This window comes from Pan troglodytes, chromosome 6 (assembly GCF_028858775.2).
Source record: "Pan troglodytes isolate AG18354 chromosome 6, NHGRI_mPanTro3-v2.0_pri, whole genome shotgun sequence".
NCBI lineage: Eukaryota > Metazoa > Chordata > Mammalia > Primates > Hominidae > Pan > Pan troglodytes.
This window is the reverse complement of record NC_072404.2, coordinates 28,402,969-28,421,903: the sequence shown is the minus strand read 5'-3', so window position 1 is coordinate 28,421,903 and position 18,935 is coordinate 28,402,969.

The following is an 18,935-nucleotide window of genomic DNA, read 5'->3' as shown; positions in this document are numbered from 1 at the left end:
ACAGGCATGCAACATCATGCCCAGCTATTTTTTAAAAAGTTGTTATAGAGATGGGATCTGGCCACATCGCCATCACCCAAATAGTCATTTTATCCCTGCTTTCTCCTTTAACTCTAATGAAGTGGTTCTCAAACTTTGCTGTTTGGAATCACCTGGGGAGCTTTTAAAAATCCCAGTGCACAGGTTGTACCCCTTACCAACTAAATCAGAATGTTCAAGGATGGGAACCAGACATCAGTATTTTGTGAAGCTCTTCAACAAAGTTTGGAACCACCACTGTAGTGTTTCTGGTTCATGCTTATTCTTAGGGAGGACCTCAGTGTTGCGAGTTGAGACCACCTGCATCGGTGAACAGAGCTTACCTCTCAGAACTAAGCACTATGACCATCTCTGTCAGCATGACAACTATTCTTTCCAGGAAATTATTGTCTGTAAATCAGTAAGTAACTTCCCTATTTGTTTTTGGCTGGGCAAATAGTTTGCTCACCTGGGAAAACAGCTGTCTTCTCTGGACAATAGATTGTTTACCTTGGCAAGCAGTTCGCTTGTCAAACCACTGTTTGCTTATCCAAAACTTGATTTTTCACCTTGCCCTGTCCACCAAGACTAAACAATCATGTCATGAATTTTGTTGATTCCCAATCAGATCCCCATTTAAAATATTCACCTTGAGAAATCCAAATCAAAACCACAATGAGATACCATCTCATACCAGTCAGAATGGCAATTATTAAAAAGTCAAGAAACAACAGATGCTGGTGAGGCTGTGGAGACATAGGAATGCTTTTACATTGTTGATGGAAATGTAAATTAGTTCAACTATTGTGGAAGACAGTGTGGCGATTCCTCAAGGATCTACAACCAGAAATACCATTTGACCCAGCAATCCCATTATTGGGTATATAGCCAGAGGAATATAAATCATTCTATTATAAAGATACATGCACATACATGTTTATTGCAGCACTATTCACAATAACAAAGACATGGAACTGACCCAAATGCCCATAATGATAGACTGGATAAAGAAAATGTGGTACATATACACCATGGAATACTACGCAGCTACAAAAAGGAATGTGGTATCATGTCCTTTGCAGGGACATGGATGAGACTGGAAGCCATCATCCTCAGCAAACTAACACAGGAACAGAAAACCAAACACCACATGTTCTCACTCATAAGTGGGAGTTGAACAATGAGAACACATGGACACAGGGAATGGAATAACACATACTGGGACCTGTCAGGGGGTGAGTGAGGGGAGGGAGAGCATCAGGACAAGTGGCTAATGCATGTGGGGCTTAAAACCTAGGTGACAGGTTGATAGGTGAAGCAAACCACCATGGCACACGTATGTAACAAACCAGCATGTTCTGCACATGTATTCCAGAACTTAAAGTAAAAAAAAAAAAAAAAAAAAAAAAAAAAATTTACAAGACATAGGAAAAAAAAAGATTTGCCTTAAACCACTTGAACCCAGACCCACAAATCCCTGTAAATATCTACCCCTTAGTTTTGCTTGGTTCTAAGGGTTTTCTATGGTCATTTGGGGAGCTGGCGTTTGACAGTGTAACTTCACTGACCTCATTTCACAACTTTAGGCTAGGATTCTGACCTCAGTCATATGAATCCCATCCTTTCCTAAAAATCTGGATCCCTCAGCCACTCTTCCCTTTGAAACATCCTCTCTCTTCTGATTCTTTTTCTCCTATCATCCTGTGTACTCAGATTTGCCCACATTGACATGATCTTCATTTGAACCTGGTGGTTCTTTTCACTACAGGGCAACATTCTTTCCTATCCAAATACTTGAATACATCAGGCACCACCACTGCCTCACCTTCCTGGGCAGCCACATCTCTCCTGGCTTTCTTCTCACTCATCACATGTCTAAACCTTTTCTCCTACATCTTGCTAATGACCTCTTTATTGCCATATTTAATAGACTTTCATCAGAGTTTGATGACTCTATCAGGATGTGGCACTGTTATTTCGTCTCTCTCTCGTTTTTTTTGTTTTTGTTTTTGTCTCCCATGACATGTCACTTTCCTAGTGTCACTACCTCACTCTCATTCTCTCACTTTCTCTCTCTCCTTCTTACCTTTTCTCATTCCTCTTCCCTGCCCTACTTACCAACTGTGAGTACCCTCCAATACTGCAGTCTACTCACATACCTTCCTTGAAGGCATTTATTTTCATGGCTTCAACCCACACCTCGAGAACAACATCCACATCAGTAAATCAAGCACAGGAGATAGCAGACACTTCACAGACAAACACCCCTGGATTCATTCATCACGTAGCTGATGAGGATGAGCACATCATTTCCAGGGAATGTCTCATAGGACTAGATGGAATTGCCAGCGGAATCTGCATCTGGATGTGAGAAGGGTAGGACTACCCAACAGTGGCTCCATAACCTAGAGCAGGGCCTGCCCCCATGATACCTGGTACATTCCCATGACTGTCAATCCATTCCAGCAGTACTGGCTGCAGGACACCAACCTCAGATCTTTGGCTGACACTCAACATAACTGGAATAGAGTTTATAAAAAGAAATGGGAAATGCCCTCTTTTTTTTTTTTTTTTTTTTTTTGGGATAGAGTCTTGCTCAGTCACCCAGGTTGGAGCACGGTGGCACAATCTCAGCTCACTGCAACCTCTGCCTCCCAGGTTCAAACGATTCTTCCTGCCTCAGCCTCCCGAGTAGCTGGGATTACAGGCGCCTACCACCACACCTGGCTAATTTTTGTATTTTTTAGTAGAGACAGGGTTTCACCATGTTGACCAGGCTGGTCTTGAACTCCTGATCTCAAGTGATCCACCCACCTTGGCCTCCCAAAGTGCTGGGATTACAGGTGTGAGCCACTGCACCTGGCCAAAATGCCCTCTTTAAAAAATTTTTTTTTTTAAATTTTTGCGGGTACATAGTAGATATATGTATATTTATGGGATACATTAGATGTTTTGATACAGGCATGCAGTATGTAAAATCACATCATTGAAAGGAAATGCCCTCTTGAGAAGAGAGAGGGTAACATGAGTGGTCAGGAAACATGAGTGATCTTTTGTTGTAGCAGGGACACAGTGACTTTCTTGCCCTGAGGTAGTCATATCATAGGAACTGAGTTAGAGATGGAAGAAGAATCCTCAGAGGACATGTTCATGAATTACCCCTGAAATAGTTTTGGAGACATTCATAACTGCCCTTGGGCAAGTCATATTGATGTTTCATCCACCCATCCAGTAATCATTGTTCAACAAATATGTTGACAGTAACTTTTTAGCAGGCATGTACTAAATGTTGGTGATACAACATCAATAAATGTGTCCCCTGCCTCCCAAGAGCTTGCACTCTGGCACTCACACAACCACATGTTAGACATGTGCAGAACCTAGAGTTAGACAGACCGGAGAGAGAGAGAATCAGATGGATTTGCTGGCAGAATCGGCATCCGGATGTGAGCAGTGTAGAACTGCCCAACAGTGGATCCATAACCTGGAGTGGAGACTGTTCCATGATACCTGGTACAAAAAGGTATTGTTAGTTATAATAGCATTTAATGTTTCACAAAGTGTTTTCATATTCATTCTCTCATTTAACATTCATAACAGCCTAATAAGACAGTCAGATAAAATAGTGTTGACTTAATTTTACAGAAGAGGGTATCAAGGCATAAAGAAGTCATGTGCAAAATCATGTGTCCAGCATATGGCTGAGAACTGAGCAGGAACCCAGGTGACCAGGTGGAATGTTCTGCTTTTTCTATTACCTCAGGCTGACTTCCAACCTCGGGTTCCTCATCCATATAAGGAACGTGCTAGGCTGCTGGTTTTTCTTTTCTTTTTCCAATAGTTCCTTTAACTATAAAAATCTGACTCTATAACAAGTTCCCTTCTCCAGGGACTGTGGAGGGACAGATAAACCAAAAACTAACAACGTTGTTCCCCTTCCTACCGCACAGGATTGTTGTAAAGATTACATTATACAATCCACTAATCCATTGAAAACACTTTGTGATTCAATAAACTAGATGCAATCTTAGGACTTTGTGTTTATCACTTTATTAAAGGCATTTCTCCAGGTTCTCAGTAGTTTTCCAAGTACCTGCCTCTCCCAGGAGACTACAAGGGCAGAACATGTTATACCTCATCATTAACAATCATATAATCCACATGAATTGTTGAGAAAACAGTGAATAAAATGAGGCTTAGAAAGGGAGGTCACTAGATCCCTGTGCTGTGTTCCTTTTACCTCAATGCACATTTTTGTGTTTCTCAAAGTACCTAGCTGAGTACGTTGGTGGAAATTCATGGTGGAAGTTCAACAACTATTTATAAGATGGGGGTGATGGCGGAGGAGAGGGAGAATGAGGAGGCAGGACGAGGAAGAAGAAAGAGAAAAAAAGAAGGAAAAGCATCAGAATTCATAAAAATGCTTTTATCTCCGTAGATGTGAGTGCCAAGACTTCATTTGTCTTGGCATCCTCATATTTTCTCAGTATCCCAAATAAGCATGCCAGTAGAGCAGGTCTGCCATGGGAGAGGGTGCCTAGGAGTTCTCATGACGACATTGTGTTCCAGAAAATCACAGCAGCAGCGGCAGCGACAGCAATAGCTGCCCCCACATTCCTCTGGAAAGGCTGGAGCTTTGCTTTGTGTTGTTTTAGGCTTCCTTCCCCAGGAAGCATTATTGGAAGGAAACACTCCACCCCGACCCTCCCAGCTCCCAGTGCTGGCTTGTGGTCAGTAAAGTAAATGTAATTTTTGCCTCTTAAGAAATGTGGGACAAGAGACTGCATGGAGCACTGCCAACGTGACAGTGGAGGTGCGTCAGTGGGCTCGGTGACAGGTGGCAGAGGCCAAGGGTCTGGGGAGTCACTTACAGTCACGGAGGCTTTCTCTCCCAGCCATTGTCCATTGATGGGAATGAGGTAGTGGGCAGCCAAGCCACACAACGGGAGCCTGGAGAAAGAAGTCTAGGGCAATTTGCACATGAATTTCCTTCTTTAAATAGCTATGCAATAAGTCAATATCCCTAGGGGGAGGGGGGAGGGATAGCATTGGCAGATATACCTAATGCTAGATGACGAGTTAGTGGGTGCAGCGCACCAACATGGCACATGTATACATATGTAACTAACCTGCACAATGTGCACATGTACCCTAAAACTTAAAGTATAATAAAAAATAAATAAATAAATAAGTCAATATCCCTAGGAAGAAGTTGCTTATTGGCTGCCTTATTCTTTTTTTTTTTTAAGCGAGTCTCTTAAAGACACTTATTTTGGCCTTACATGCACTTAATCAGGCTTGTCTTATTCTTTTAATTCTGAAGTTCTACTGTTCAACAGTTAGGAAGGAACTGGCTTTGCATCTGGAAACAAGAGCAGGCACAAAGACAATGAGATAGATGGTGGGCTTGTTTTGCAGACGTGTGTTAGAGAGAGAGCACCACTCATGCATAGAAGAGAGGTTTGAAAGATTGGACATACAAAGTGGAGTCTAGGCCAGGCATGGTGGCTCACACCTGTAATCCCAGCTACTCTGGAAGCTGAGGCAAAAGGATTGCTTGAACCTGGGAGGCGGAAGTTGTAGTGAGCTGAGATTGAGCCACTGCACTCCAGCCTGGGCAACAGAGCAAGACTCCGTCTCAAGAAGAAAAGAATGATCCCAGCACTTTGGAAGGCTGAGCAGGTGGATGACCTGAGGTCAGGAGTTGAAGACCAGCCTGGCCAACATGGTGAAACATCTCTACTAAAAATACAAAAATTAGCTGGGTGTGGTGGTGCGTGCCTGTAATCCCAGCTACTCGGGAGACTGAGGCAGGAAAATTGCTTGAACCGGGAGGTGGAGGTTTCAGTGAGCTGAGATCACACCACTGTACTCCAGCCTGGGCAACAGAGTGAGACTCTGTCTGAAAAAAGAAAGAAAGAAAGAAAGAGAGACAGAAGAAAGAAGGTAAAAATAAAATAAAGAGGTCTAGCTGGCAGCACCAGGGCCATCAGCCAATAGTGGGATTAGGGATGGCTACTACTGGAAAAAACTGCACACTGGGATTGCCTCTTGTTCAATATATGACATCTGCATTGATTCTAAATCCTCCCTACATGGAATTAGGCAATGGTGTGCTGTTAGCTTGCTCTTTGAAAAGAAAGAGAGGAAGAAAAAAGATCCTGGTCTGTAATATTAGCCAATATTTCAGTGTAAATATTCTGACTGTGGCCAGCTTCCAGCTACCAAGATTGACCTGCTCAAAAGATTCCTGAATATTTAACAACCAGCTCTCTGGGGCTGGTACCCACAGCTCCAGCATACCACTGGCTAAGATACAGATTGCTACTCACCACTTCCAGCTTTGGCTTTGCCACTATTAGATGTATGCTCCATAGCAAGCTCTTAATTTCCTCAAACTGCAGTTCTCTTTTGAAAAATGGGAGCTGAGATGATGCAGTAACGCTATTTAGAGTCTCTGCTGAACCTACACCACTCTTCTCTGAGAACCGCATCCTTCCTGGTGCTCCCTACTGGTGCCATATTCCGCCTGATTTTTCAACTTCATTTTGGAGTCTGGCAGATATCCCAACTGCTTCCAATAAATGCCCTTCTTCACTCAGACCAGTCTGAGTGGGATTTTGTAAGTTGCAACCAATAGCGCTCTAAGTAAGGCAGAAATTATTTCCAAGGCCTTTGTGAGTTCTGATATTGCACCAGTTGTTCTCAGAGTGTGCTGCCGACCAGCAGCATCGACTTCACCTGGGGATATGTTGGAAATGTCAGTTATCAGGGAACCACCGCAGACCTATTAAATCAGAAACTCTAGGGATGGGACCCAGCAACTTGTGTTTTTACAAGCTTTCCAGGTGATTCCCATGTGTTCTCAAGCTTGAGAACTGCTGCATCACTGTTCTAAGGATGGTATGACTTATTTGAGAAAGGAATTTTCAGACTGATCCAGTTTTCTTTTCTGATTAATGAAGGCCAAAAGTTAATGTTTTACTGGTAAAAAAAATTGATTTTTATAAACGAAACATATTACTATTACAACTTGAAAGACATCAATTTCCTTTTCTCCTTTTTTCCTATTTTAGTTTCAATGGACAGAGACTGACGTTTCAAAGACTAGCCTAAAAGAATATAAGGAGAAGAAAAGTGTAGAGAATGAAAATACTGCCAATAAATAAGCGGAAATAAAAAATATGCACCAGATAATTTCAAGATAGTGAAGGCCAGAAAGAAATACAGAACAGGAAGCCCAGATGCTGTGTGGTTTTTGCATTGGAAAAGATTTCACAAAATGTGCCATTAACACATTGAAGTGACTAATCATTTCTGGCATTAGGAAACCATTTAAGAGTCCACTAATGATTGATTTACATAAGTACAGTAAAAAGTGAAACAGGAAACTTTGACTTAACTTCATCCTGACATATATCAAAAGCACAGTTTTCACTGTAAGATTTGGAGAGATGTGGCTAGATAGCAATTTTCACTATAAAATAGTCTTGAACAGACCATTCGAATGGATAGAGCTTGTTGGTAAGCTGGTTGTTTGAAACTAACACTTTTTTCTCTATGGAAAATCATGCCTTTGGAGAGCAGACTGCAGACTGGACGATGGAATCCTTAATGGAAGTAAACTGGAGGGCTGGTAATTGGTAATCATGCAGGTGATTGGGAGGAGAGGGGCCCAGAATAGGAGCTGCACTGGGTAGAGAGGGTAGATAGATAGAGAGAGAGAGAGAGAGAGTGAGAGAGAGAGAGAGTGGAGGAAGGGGAATTGGGGAAGGACAGAGTCCTCTAGTGGGAGGAATGCAGTCTGAAAGGGGCTCCCTTTCCAGAAATGTCAACAGTATGGGGTCTGAGGGTAGAGGAAGGTTCTGCAGCTGAGTGACTGAGAAAAACAAACTGTATTTTTCACCATGCTTACATTCACACTTCACTTCTGGCTGCCAAATGTATAGGGGTTATTCTGTGTGGGAATAATTCTCCAGTTCTCTGCAGACACCAACTGGATGTCCAATTCCAGGCTGCACTGATGAATACAGAGCACAGACCCCGCAAGACTGCCCCTACTCCAGCGCCAGTAGCAAGTCCCAGCTTGTGATCTGTACTCTGAATCAAGGGTTCCCATGACCCCCTTCTCAGGTTCAGTCATTTACTAGAACAGCTCACAGGGCTCAGGGAAACACTTAATGTTTACTGGTTTATTACAAAGGCTACAGATAAACAGTCAGATTAAGAGATACACAGGGTGAGGTCCGGAATGGTGCAGGGCACGGGAACTTCTGTCCCTGTGGAGCTGGAGTGTGTCAACCTCCCAGCACATGGACGGATTCTTATTCACAAACCCAGAAGCTCTTTGAGCCCTGTCCTATTGGGTTTTTATGGAGATTTCACTATGTAGGGCATGATTGATTTAAATCATTGGCCGTGGTGATTAACTCAACTTTCAGCCCCTCCCTGAAGGTGAGAGGCTGATGCTGAAAGTTCTAACCCTCTAATTACATACTTGTTTCCCCTGGCAGCTAGCCTCCCTCCAAGGCTCTCCAGGAGGCCCCAGCCGTTAGTCATCTCACCTTAGAATACAAAAGATACCCTTCTGAGATTATATTAAGATTATATTATAATATTTCTTATTATAAATCACAATATCTCAATGACCAAATATGTATGTTATCAGTATGTTGGGTAAACAAGTTGGGAGCTGCCCTACTTGCAAACCGCTGCTGTGCCCACACTCCATTGTGGGATAGACCTCTGAAGCGAGTTTGAATAGCACAGTGGTTATGACTATTGGCTTTGCTGTCAGATGGATGTTGATTGGAACCCAATTCCTCCAGTTACCTGCTGCGAGACTTTGGGCTAGTTACTAAAACATACTGTGTCTTAGTTTCCTCATCTATAAAATGGTGATGATAAGGTAACAATAAAAAATATATATGGCCTGTGCCACCAAATATGTATATAACTGTGCCACCACCACAGAGTTCCTAAACTTTTTAAATTTCCTGAATGATAGAGGTGCTAGGTACATTATTGTTCTAATATTTAGTCTGTGATCCTGATTCCTGACACAAAGCTTCTAATTCTTTGGAATTTTCTGGGTAATAGGAGCTTCTTTTGTTCGAATAAGACAACTCTTGCTAGACTCATAGAAGGGGGCTGGTCATCAGAAGGATTAAGCCATGATTAGAAGGTTGGAATTTTCAGCCCCATTTTCTATCCTCCAGGGAGGAAAGAGGGCCTGGAGATTGAGTTACTAATTGGTCATTCCTATATAAAAATCCCTCAACTATGAGTTTCAGGGAGCTTCCGGGTTGGGAAGCATACACAGAAGCTGGGAACATGGTGCATTTCAATTCCACGAGGACAGAAGCTCCTGCACCCGACCCCTTTTGGACCTCACCCTCTGTATTTCTTCATCTGGCTGTTCATCTATATCCTTTATCCTATTTTTTAACACAATAAACTGGTAATGGTAAGTTAGTGCTCCTCTGTGTTCTGTGACCCTTCCTAGCAAATGATCAAACCTGAGGAGGGTGTTGTGAGAACTCTGATTAATAGCCAGTCCATCAGAAGTACAGGTGACACCTAGGACTTGTGATTGGCATCTGAAATGGGGAACAGTCTTGTGGGATTAAGTCATTAACTGGTGAGGTCTATGCCAACTCTGATTAAAATCAGAATTGAATGGAATTTTAGGACATCCAATTGATGTCCACAGGAGAATTGAATGTGTGGGGAAAAAACCCACATACCTGGTCACAGAAGTGTGTTGAATGTGAACATACAGAAAAAGTTTATTTTTTTCTATAGAATAAAAATAATAGGGTTTACCTGACAAAGTTGTTTTGAGAATTCAGTGATATATTGCATGTAAAACACTCATCACACTGAGCATTTAATGTGTGTTAGATATCGTCATTTGTAATTAATCATTGAGATACCTTAGATGATTCTCATTCTTTCTGAAAAAGATAGTGATAGATCAGAGTTTAGTTAGAGAGTTCGATTAGCTAACACATGTATGAAGTATAAAGAGGACTTAGTTAATGGTTGTAAGAAATTGCATCTACTTCTTATAACTGGTGGCCCACATCTCTGAATCTTCACAGAAGATCCTACCAATAAAAATTCATATTAGGAGCATGATTTATAGGCACTTTTATTTTTTATTTATTCCTATTATTTATAGGAATTATAGAGAAAATAAACATAGGAAAAACTTCCATAATAACTTATGATGCAGAAAGAGGTATTTATTATTACAGTGCTTATTTCCTTCAATATGACTGCTGTTTGAAGGAAATAGGAATTGAAAACAAACCCTGCTAGTAATGTAGGGAAACTGCCTGGATATATTTAGCCAAGGGCCCAGCTCTTCTGACAGCCCCAAATGCTAAAAATATTCACGAGTGTGGTTTTTGCCTTCACTGTGCTGGGTAAATATACATACACACTGCCCTTTAGGGTTTTTGAAATGCTTTGAAGTACTTACAGAGTTACAGCTCTTTGACTCCAACACAGAATCTTTGTGGTATGGGGGCAAAGCAATCTTGGTTAGCATGTGAAGCTAACCAAGGGATATGCATTTGAAGCACATCCCTGTGTGGAGCCTCTGGCTTCCATCAGAAACTTGGGAACAGGTTCTGTTGGTGCATCCATGTTTACTGCAAACAACTTCATCCCTGTAACACACCCTTAAAGTCCAAGTATCTGCAGAGCAAAGGACCAACTTCAAAGGAACATGAATCCTTGTACCAGATGGAGTTTGAGAGCTCTCCCATCCATTTCTCTGGGTCTGTCCTGGTTAGTTGTGCATCCTCAGTCACTGCATGAGTTCCCAGGAGGGCCAAGATCGTGGGGTCACACAAGGAGTAATAAATGGAGAAATTCAGGATATGACTGGGACGTTGGGCCAACAGAATTTGCTAATGGAGTGGATGTGACATTTGAGTAAAAGAAAAGATAAAGGATGACTCCAAGATTTTTGACCTGATCAAGCTGAAGTTTTTTCCTAAGGTGGCATACACAGCAGAGTGAGGAGCAAGTTTTGTGAGGGGAAGTGAAGGACATGGTCTGGCCACTCTTATAGTGTCCTGTTGCTGCCTAAAAAAACCACCCCAACAGTGAGTGACTTAAAGCTGCAATTTATTATCTTTCATCTTTCTGTAGGTTGACTGGGCTTAGCTGGGTGATTCTGTTTTTCTCTTGCAGTTACAGTGAGACATCTGGGGCTCACTTTTATGGCTCTTGTTACTACTGGCTCTCTGCTGGGAGCTGAGCAAGGGCCATCCACAGCAGTGCCAACATATGTTGCTTGGCCTTCTTACAGAGGAGTGGCTGAGTTCCAAGAGGGAGTGTCCCAAGCAGTTGCATTCCAAGAAAGTCAGGTGGAAGTTCCAAACATTCCTATGACCTAGCCTAACAAGTGCACAAAGCGACTTCTGCTGTGTTTTATTGGTCAAGCAAGTCACTACAGCCAGACCCTATTCAAAGGAAGGGGAGAAAGGCTTCACTGCCTGATGCGAGAAGCAGGGAGGGAAAGAGTTGTAAACAACCATCTTTGGACAACATCTATCACTGATGTTGTAAATTTGAAATATGTCTTGATATTCAAGTCTGGAACTCAAGGACAGATTGGGTCTGGGAAATGGGCAGGAAATTTTGTAATTGTGGGACCAGCCCAAACTGAGCCTACTTTGTTGATAACAAAAGTGTCGAGTTGCCTTGTAGGTATAACAGAGCCAAAAAACTGCAAGTCATATAACCTGGGCATGTGCTATAGAAAAAGCTTTGACCTCTAACAACACCCAGAACCAATGATTCCTCCACTCAGAACCAAGAGGACCGGACCATCACCAGAACATGAACACCAGAACACACCAGAATGCACCAGAACGCTTTCAGAAGGAGGGGTCCGTTGGCCTGGAAGATCTGGGGCTAAAGTCTGCCTCAACATACCTTACCATAAATGGCCAAATTTGAAGCCCTCCAATCAGACCAAACCAACATTCCCAAATCCTTTCCCTTGCCCTTCAGGCCCATAAACTTGCCCCAGACCCCAAATCAAGGAGATAGATTTGAACCCAACCCCTGTCTTTTTGCTGGCAGGTTTTGCAGTGAAGCCTTTCTTTTCTCAAAAGCCAGTGCCATAGTTATTGGCCTCTGCACTCAGCAACCCCATTTGCTCCACAATGCATTCCTCCTCAGAGATTTCTGTTTGGAGCATTAGATCTAATGTTGTTAAATTAGAAACAAATTGCCTTCCTGTGTGTGTGTGTTTTTTTTAAGTGATCGAGTTGGAATTCTGTTATTCTGTTGGATATCTCTGTGGTAGCTGGTAAATGAACTACATATTTTAATCATACATAATATTTATCAATTGCTTAACACAATGCCTCATGTTAAGCAGCTACTGTAGACAAGTGCTGATTATTGTTATTAGCTATATATATATGTTTTATATGTTATTAGCTATATATATGTTTTATATGTTATCAGCTATATATATATATATGTTTTACATTTCCTTATTCATGTTCTTTCTAAACCAGATAGATGTCCCATGCTGGGGCTCCATGATGCACTAATCTGGCTGTACTCACATTGGGTTGATTGTTCTTGAGGTTGTACATCAGTTCAGATGACCTGAATATTAACGTGTGCACCACTTCTCAACCTGGAGCCTTCTGGCATATCCCCAGAGCCCATTAAATCTATAAAAATCTAAAATGTGTTTTCCTATTTATAATACTATTAAAGTAATAAAAATACTTTCTAGAATCCCTGCATTAGAGGAGTGTCTGATTACTAGGCTTTCAGTTTAACAAAACGTGACTAGAGCGACCCCATCTTAAAGCTTGTAGCTAGGCACTCACAAAGCACCTATAAAGTGAATGCTTATGGTCTGCAAATAGCCACATTGTAAGCTGACTGCTCTTCTAATTGCAGAATATTATGGCCACACAGAACATCTCCCACCAGGCCTACAGAATGTCCAGATGTCCTAAGAGTACAGCCCACTTTTCTTAAATATAATGTTAATGGGCAGGCTTAGGTTGAAGAATTAATGGTCATTGATAGCACCAATAACCCCTACCTTCAGTGAGCACATCTGTACATTCTAAGTTTAATTATAGCTCTATAGTTTCTTATAAATAGAGACACTAACAAAGGACGGCACGTTTTTCGTCCTGCTTTCTGAGGATGTGCTACTCAATAACAGAGTAGTTTCTAATAAACTTGCTTATTTCATTGTGGTTTGAGATTCGCCCTGAATTCTTTTCTGTGCAAGATCCAAGAACCCTCTCCTGGCCTCTAGACGGGGACCCCTTTTTCCGGCAACATCTTGACCACCTCCTTTTACTGAAGTCCCCCATACAGTTTTAGAGGGGCCTTTGCATTGAACATATGGTCATGTTAATACCAAGGAAACCCACATTCTATTACAATACACATGCTGAGGTTTTGTGGTCATTGCACAGAGAAAGGCAGTGGGAGAATGAATGGCTAGGAACATCTCTACATGAAGCCGCAAAGACTGCAGAGCTGGCTGGAGGTACAAATTCAGTCAGTGGTTTTGTTATGAAATCCTGTCTTCATATACACAAATTAGCAATGATCAATTAGCAGTAAACGCTATAGTGAAAAACAAAAAATTTTCTTTTGTTAAACAGCATTTTAAAATTTCAATATTGTATTTTGGAGTGTGCTAATTGGCCTTTCAAGATAATGGATCTATTGTTTTAAAAAAGCTTTGTTTGTTAAAAAGAAAAACAATAATTACAGTAACAATAATGGTTCCAGGGCCAGGTGTGGTGGCTCACACTTGTAATCCCAGCACTTTGGGAGGCCGAGGCGGGAGAATTGCTTGAGCCCAGCAGTTCAAAACCAGCCTGGGCAACAGAGTCAGACTCTGTCTCTATAAAAAATAAAAAAATTAGCCCAGCATGGTGGCATGTCCCTGTGGTCCCAGCTACTCAGGAAGCTGAGATGGGAGAATCTCTTGAGCCGAGGAGATAGAGACTTCATTGAGCCCTGATTGTGCCACTGCACCCAGCCTGGGTGAAAGAGAGAGACCCTGTCTCAATAATAATAATAGTTCCAACGGCCAACATTTGCAACAAGTAAAACTAAATACATCAGTTTATTTTCTACTATTAAACCAAACATCAACAAGTTAGTGGCAGCAAATAACATCAACCATTACTCTGAATTAATATTGATAATTTTCATTTTGTTAGTTTTGTAGTTTAGTTTGTATTTAATTCCTACATTAGATTTACTCTTAGATTTGCATAACAGCTATGCATATACAGCATTTATACTTCATTTATCTTAAAGAAACATAATTAAAATGATTTGTCCACACTAATGATTTATAATATTTTTCCATTTAAAGGGTTACTTCATTACTCATGTTTAAGAAACAGTGACTTAATCAATAAACTCCTATAAACCCAAGAAACATTCTCAACATCTGGCTAGTAAGAGGGTTTAGAAAACCCACTATAGGGCCCATTTTTTCCTCCCAAAGATGTTGATAGACTTGGAAAATTCTGGATCTAGTTGGTTTTTGTTGTGGTTGTTTTGCTTCGCAGATATTTAAACAGATGTTTAATGGAGGAATTTGCTCATTGCGCTCCAATGAAACCAATCTACTTTCAATTCTAAGAATGTGCCAAGCTCTTTCCCATCTCAGCAACTTTGTACTTACTGTGTCCTCTGCCTGGTCTAGAGCACTGATATGGTTTGGCTATATGTCCCCACCCAAATCTCATCTGGAATTGTACTCTCATAATTCCCATATGTTGTGGAAGGGACCCAGTGGGGGATAATTGAACAATGAGGGCGGTTTCCTCCATACTGTTCCTGTGGTAGTGAATAAATCTCATGAGATCTGATGGTATTATCAGGGCTGTCTGCTTTTGTGTCTTCCTCATTCTGTCTTTGCATGCTGCCATCCATGTAAGATGGCACTTGCTCCTCCTTTCCTTCTACCATGATTGTGAGGCTTCCCCAGCCACGTGGAATTGTAAGTCCAATTAAACCTCTTTCTTTTGTATGTCACCCAGTCTCAGGTATGTCTTTATTAGCAGCATGAAAACGGACTAATACAAGCACCTTCCTCTGCTTTTTGCATGGCTGATTCTTTTTAATCCCTGGGTCTCTGCTTCAACATCCTTTCTTCACATGCCCTTCGGTAACCACCCCTGTCTAAAGGAGGTGGTTTGTTATTATCCCTCATCACCTTCTTTATTTCCCCCCAGACACTCACAGGACCTCTTATTCTTTACAATGTTCATTTTACTGATTCATTGCTTGCTTCCCTCATCAGGCTTTTCCTCATGGTTTGATGAGGGGATGGGGGAGAAATAATGGTTCCTTAAGGCCCTGTTCTACTAGACAGTAGGCCAGATCATCAGCACCTTAGTCAGGATAAGATCTATGTAAGTTGATATTCAATTAATAGACTCAGTGATCAAAAGAGTGACTTATTTTTACACCTCAGATTTTTATCCATTCATTTTTAAATTCGGTTGAGTTATATAGTGAATAATTACCATTTTTATTAATTCTAACATGCGTATTTCCTCCATCATTCAGTATCTCTGAAATTGATCTTAACAATTGATATCATGTCCCATTTTATTTGGTGGCTTTCTTTTAAAACAGTGCATAAAACTATGTGCATCTTACACACAGTGTGGATGGCATTTGGGAGTCCACCAAATAAGATAACTCTATTTCTTTAAGGCAATTGACTAATATTAATTTGTCCAGTGAAGGAACTTAGAAACACCTTGCTAGGAGTCAGCCACTGTAGTAGCTTTTCTGCAAAAAATGGCCACCAACAAACCCTGTGTACCACGCAGCTCTTTCAGCCAAGAAGTGGAGTCTTTCTTCTCTGCATGATTCTAGGTGGATCCTGAGATTTACTTTGGTCAGGTCAGTAGAATGTGGGAGAAGTGACACTGATTTCTGATCCTTGAGAGCATTTCCAGTTCCTTTGGTGAGCCAGCTACCTCAGTGTAAATATGACTACTGAATGATGAGAGACCACAGAGATAGAGTGAGAGCAAGAGTGAAGGGTGGGGTGGAGGATTGGGGGGAAAGATAGAGAGAGAGAGAAAAGAGAGAGGTCCTTGGAAGAGAAGTGAGCTCCCCCCGCCATCAGCCAGCACCAATGCCTAAGCCCGTGAGTGAGGTCATCTTGGATCTTCCAGCCCCAGGCAACACGATGTGGAGCAGAGGTGAACCATCCCCACTGAGCCCTGTCTGAATTCCTGACCCACAGAATCATGAACAATTACATGGTTTTTGTTTTAAGCCACTAAATTTTAGGGTAGTTTGTTACACAGTAATAAATAACTGAGACATCAACAGAGTTAGAATTTAAGTCCTACTAACTGTTCTCTCGGTTTTCTCCAATTTGGAGCAAGCTCTCTCCCTCAAATAAAGAAATAAACTTTAATGATGTGAGCCTTAGAAAATGTGCCAATGTTTCTCCCAGATCAGATTTCCTGGCACTAACAAAAGAATCATGAAATGCTATAAGACGTCACAGTTCAAAACCAGATTCCACTGGGGGATTATCACTTCCTCAAATCACCTTCCTACTTGCAATTATTTCTGTTCAATGTGATGGTGCCTCATTGAGTATCTGGGGCTCCTAAAAGATATTTTGCTGCATAACTTAATGTAAAACCGTATAATCACCATGAAAGCACACCTAAAAGTGTCCAATGTTTCTAAATAAGAAATGATTGCCTAGCTATGGCAATTCCATAAGAGAGCAACCTTTGAATGACAAATGTTGGCTCAAGACCATTGTTAGTAGAATGATCTGGATCTGATAAGTGTCAGAACTACTACGGCACAGGAGTGCCCCCCAAAGCAACACTCTGGAGAAATACTGAAGACATCTCCCCTGAGAGTTGGCACTTAGAATGGCCAGCCTGCTGACCAAGCAGGATATCCTCAGTGTGTGTGGTAGTTTCTCAATCGGAAGTATGAAAATCAGGAACATTGCGAAAGGGAGGGCAAGAGCTCTGAGCGATTAATATCCTGTGAAGTGTGAGAGGGAAACTTGAGCTTTTTACTTTGCAGTAACAACCTTGGAATGGAAAGCTATTTCGGTAGCCAAGTGTGGAAAGTGAACATTAACCAAATAAAACCATGGGGTCATAAAGCTAGGAATGTGCAGGAATTCATGAGTCTGGTTTTCCTCAGCATATTTGCTCTTTCCGAAGAAATTTTCCTCTATTGCTCCATGAAATATGAGTGTGTGTTTACATTTTAAAATAAACCACATTATATCATGAGGTCCTGTTATTCCTAATCCACAGCTCAATCCATGTATGTAATCCAATAACTATAATAACTTTAACATTTCTTTAAAAGTAAACACAGGACCTTTTCCTCTGTGTTTGCCCAATCTTCTTTATGGGACACTAAAATTGAGAACCGAATATCTTCTTTAGCCTTTGACTGACACATGAGGCCTTCTCTGGAGATAAGCTGGGGTTATAAAACCTTCCATGAGTGAGAGGCCGAATCCATCAGTCATCTCAGAAAACCTCACGGCCAGTTCTACTCCATATGAAATCTGTCTGGGCATCAATCTACTGATGGATGCAGTGAAGATGTGGCTCAACACTATTCTGACTGTGATTCAGTGGAGTTTCGTACTCGGCATTGGATGGCTGCATAACATCCAGGAGAGACATAAACATAAGAAGAAAACTTAGGAATGGAATCATTATCAAGAAAAAACAAACCACAAAGGAAAGGTGAGTGTGTGTTGGAAAAGTTCAGCCCGACAGATACTGCCCTAGATTCAGTGATTTGCCAGGAGGCAGAAAGAAATGTATCCTTTCCTATCAAGTGTTAAAAGCACAATATCATTTTGTCATTGTTGCAAAAACACAGTGACACTCAGCAAGAAACCCCTTTTCTGAAGCTCCTGGGATTTTCCCTGGACCCTGTCAGCAGCCCTGGAGGAAACAATGCCAGATATTATAGGCCATGCTTTACAAATTCTCACTTGAAGCTTGGAGATCACTATTAGTTTTTCTTCAAATACATCTAGAAAAAGTAGGTTTCTTTCAAGCAAAGGAAGTAGGGAAATTCACACCAAATCAAAGACTCAGGGTTGAGTTTTCTGGGGCATGACCCTTCTGTCTTTTTTTTTTTTTTTTTTTTTTTGATGGAGTCTTGCTCTGTCTCCCAGGCTGCAGTGCAGTGGCATGATCTCGGCTCACTGCAACCTCCATCTCCTGGGTTCAAGCGATTCTCCTGCCTCAGCTTCCCGAGTAGCTGGGATTACAGGCACTTGCCACCATGCCTGGCTAATTTTTTGTATCTTTAGTAGAGATGGGGTTTCACCATGTTGGCCAGGCTGGTCTCAAACTTTGGACCTCAGGTGATCCACCTGCCTTGGCCTCCCAAAGTGCCGGGATTACAGGTGTGAGCCACTGCACCCGGCCAACCTTCTGTCTTGACAGGAATAGGTTAAGGTAGCTTTGGGGGTAGGAGTGAGAGGTGTCCTTGTGATCTCTCAACAGTCCCCAACATTTCCCCTCATAGTACCTGAGTGTTTTCCCTTCTCTTTGTGACACTCCACTGAAGGACCACCAATGAAGACTACTACTAAAAATGCAAATATCCCTGGAAAAGGAGATGGAGTGACAGGAACACTGATCCTACACCAGGGCTGAGCACAGAGGATAGAGACAAAGCAGGACCCAGGAAATGTGTGTTGCAAGTTTGAAGACTGAGCCTCTATAAAACAGTGATCTTGCTGGAACACTCAGGTGAGGAATGAGAGTAGATAGCGAGGCTGAGAAGGACAGCTGAGATGGGGTGGGGAGGGGGTGGGGAATGTCGTCAGGGGAATCAAAGATCTGAGTGAGATAGGACAAGCA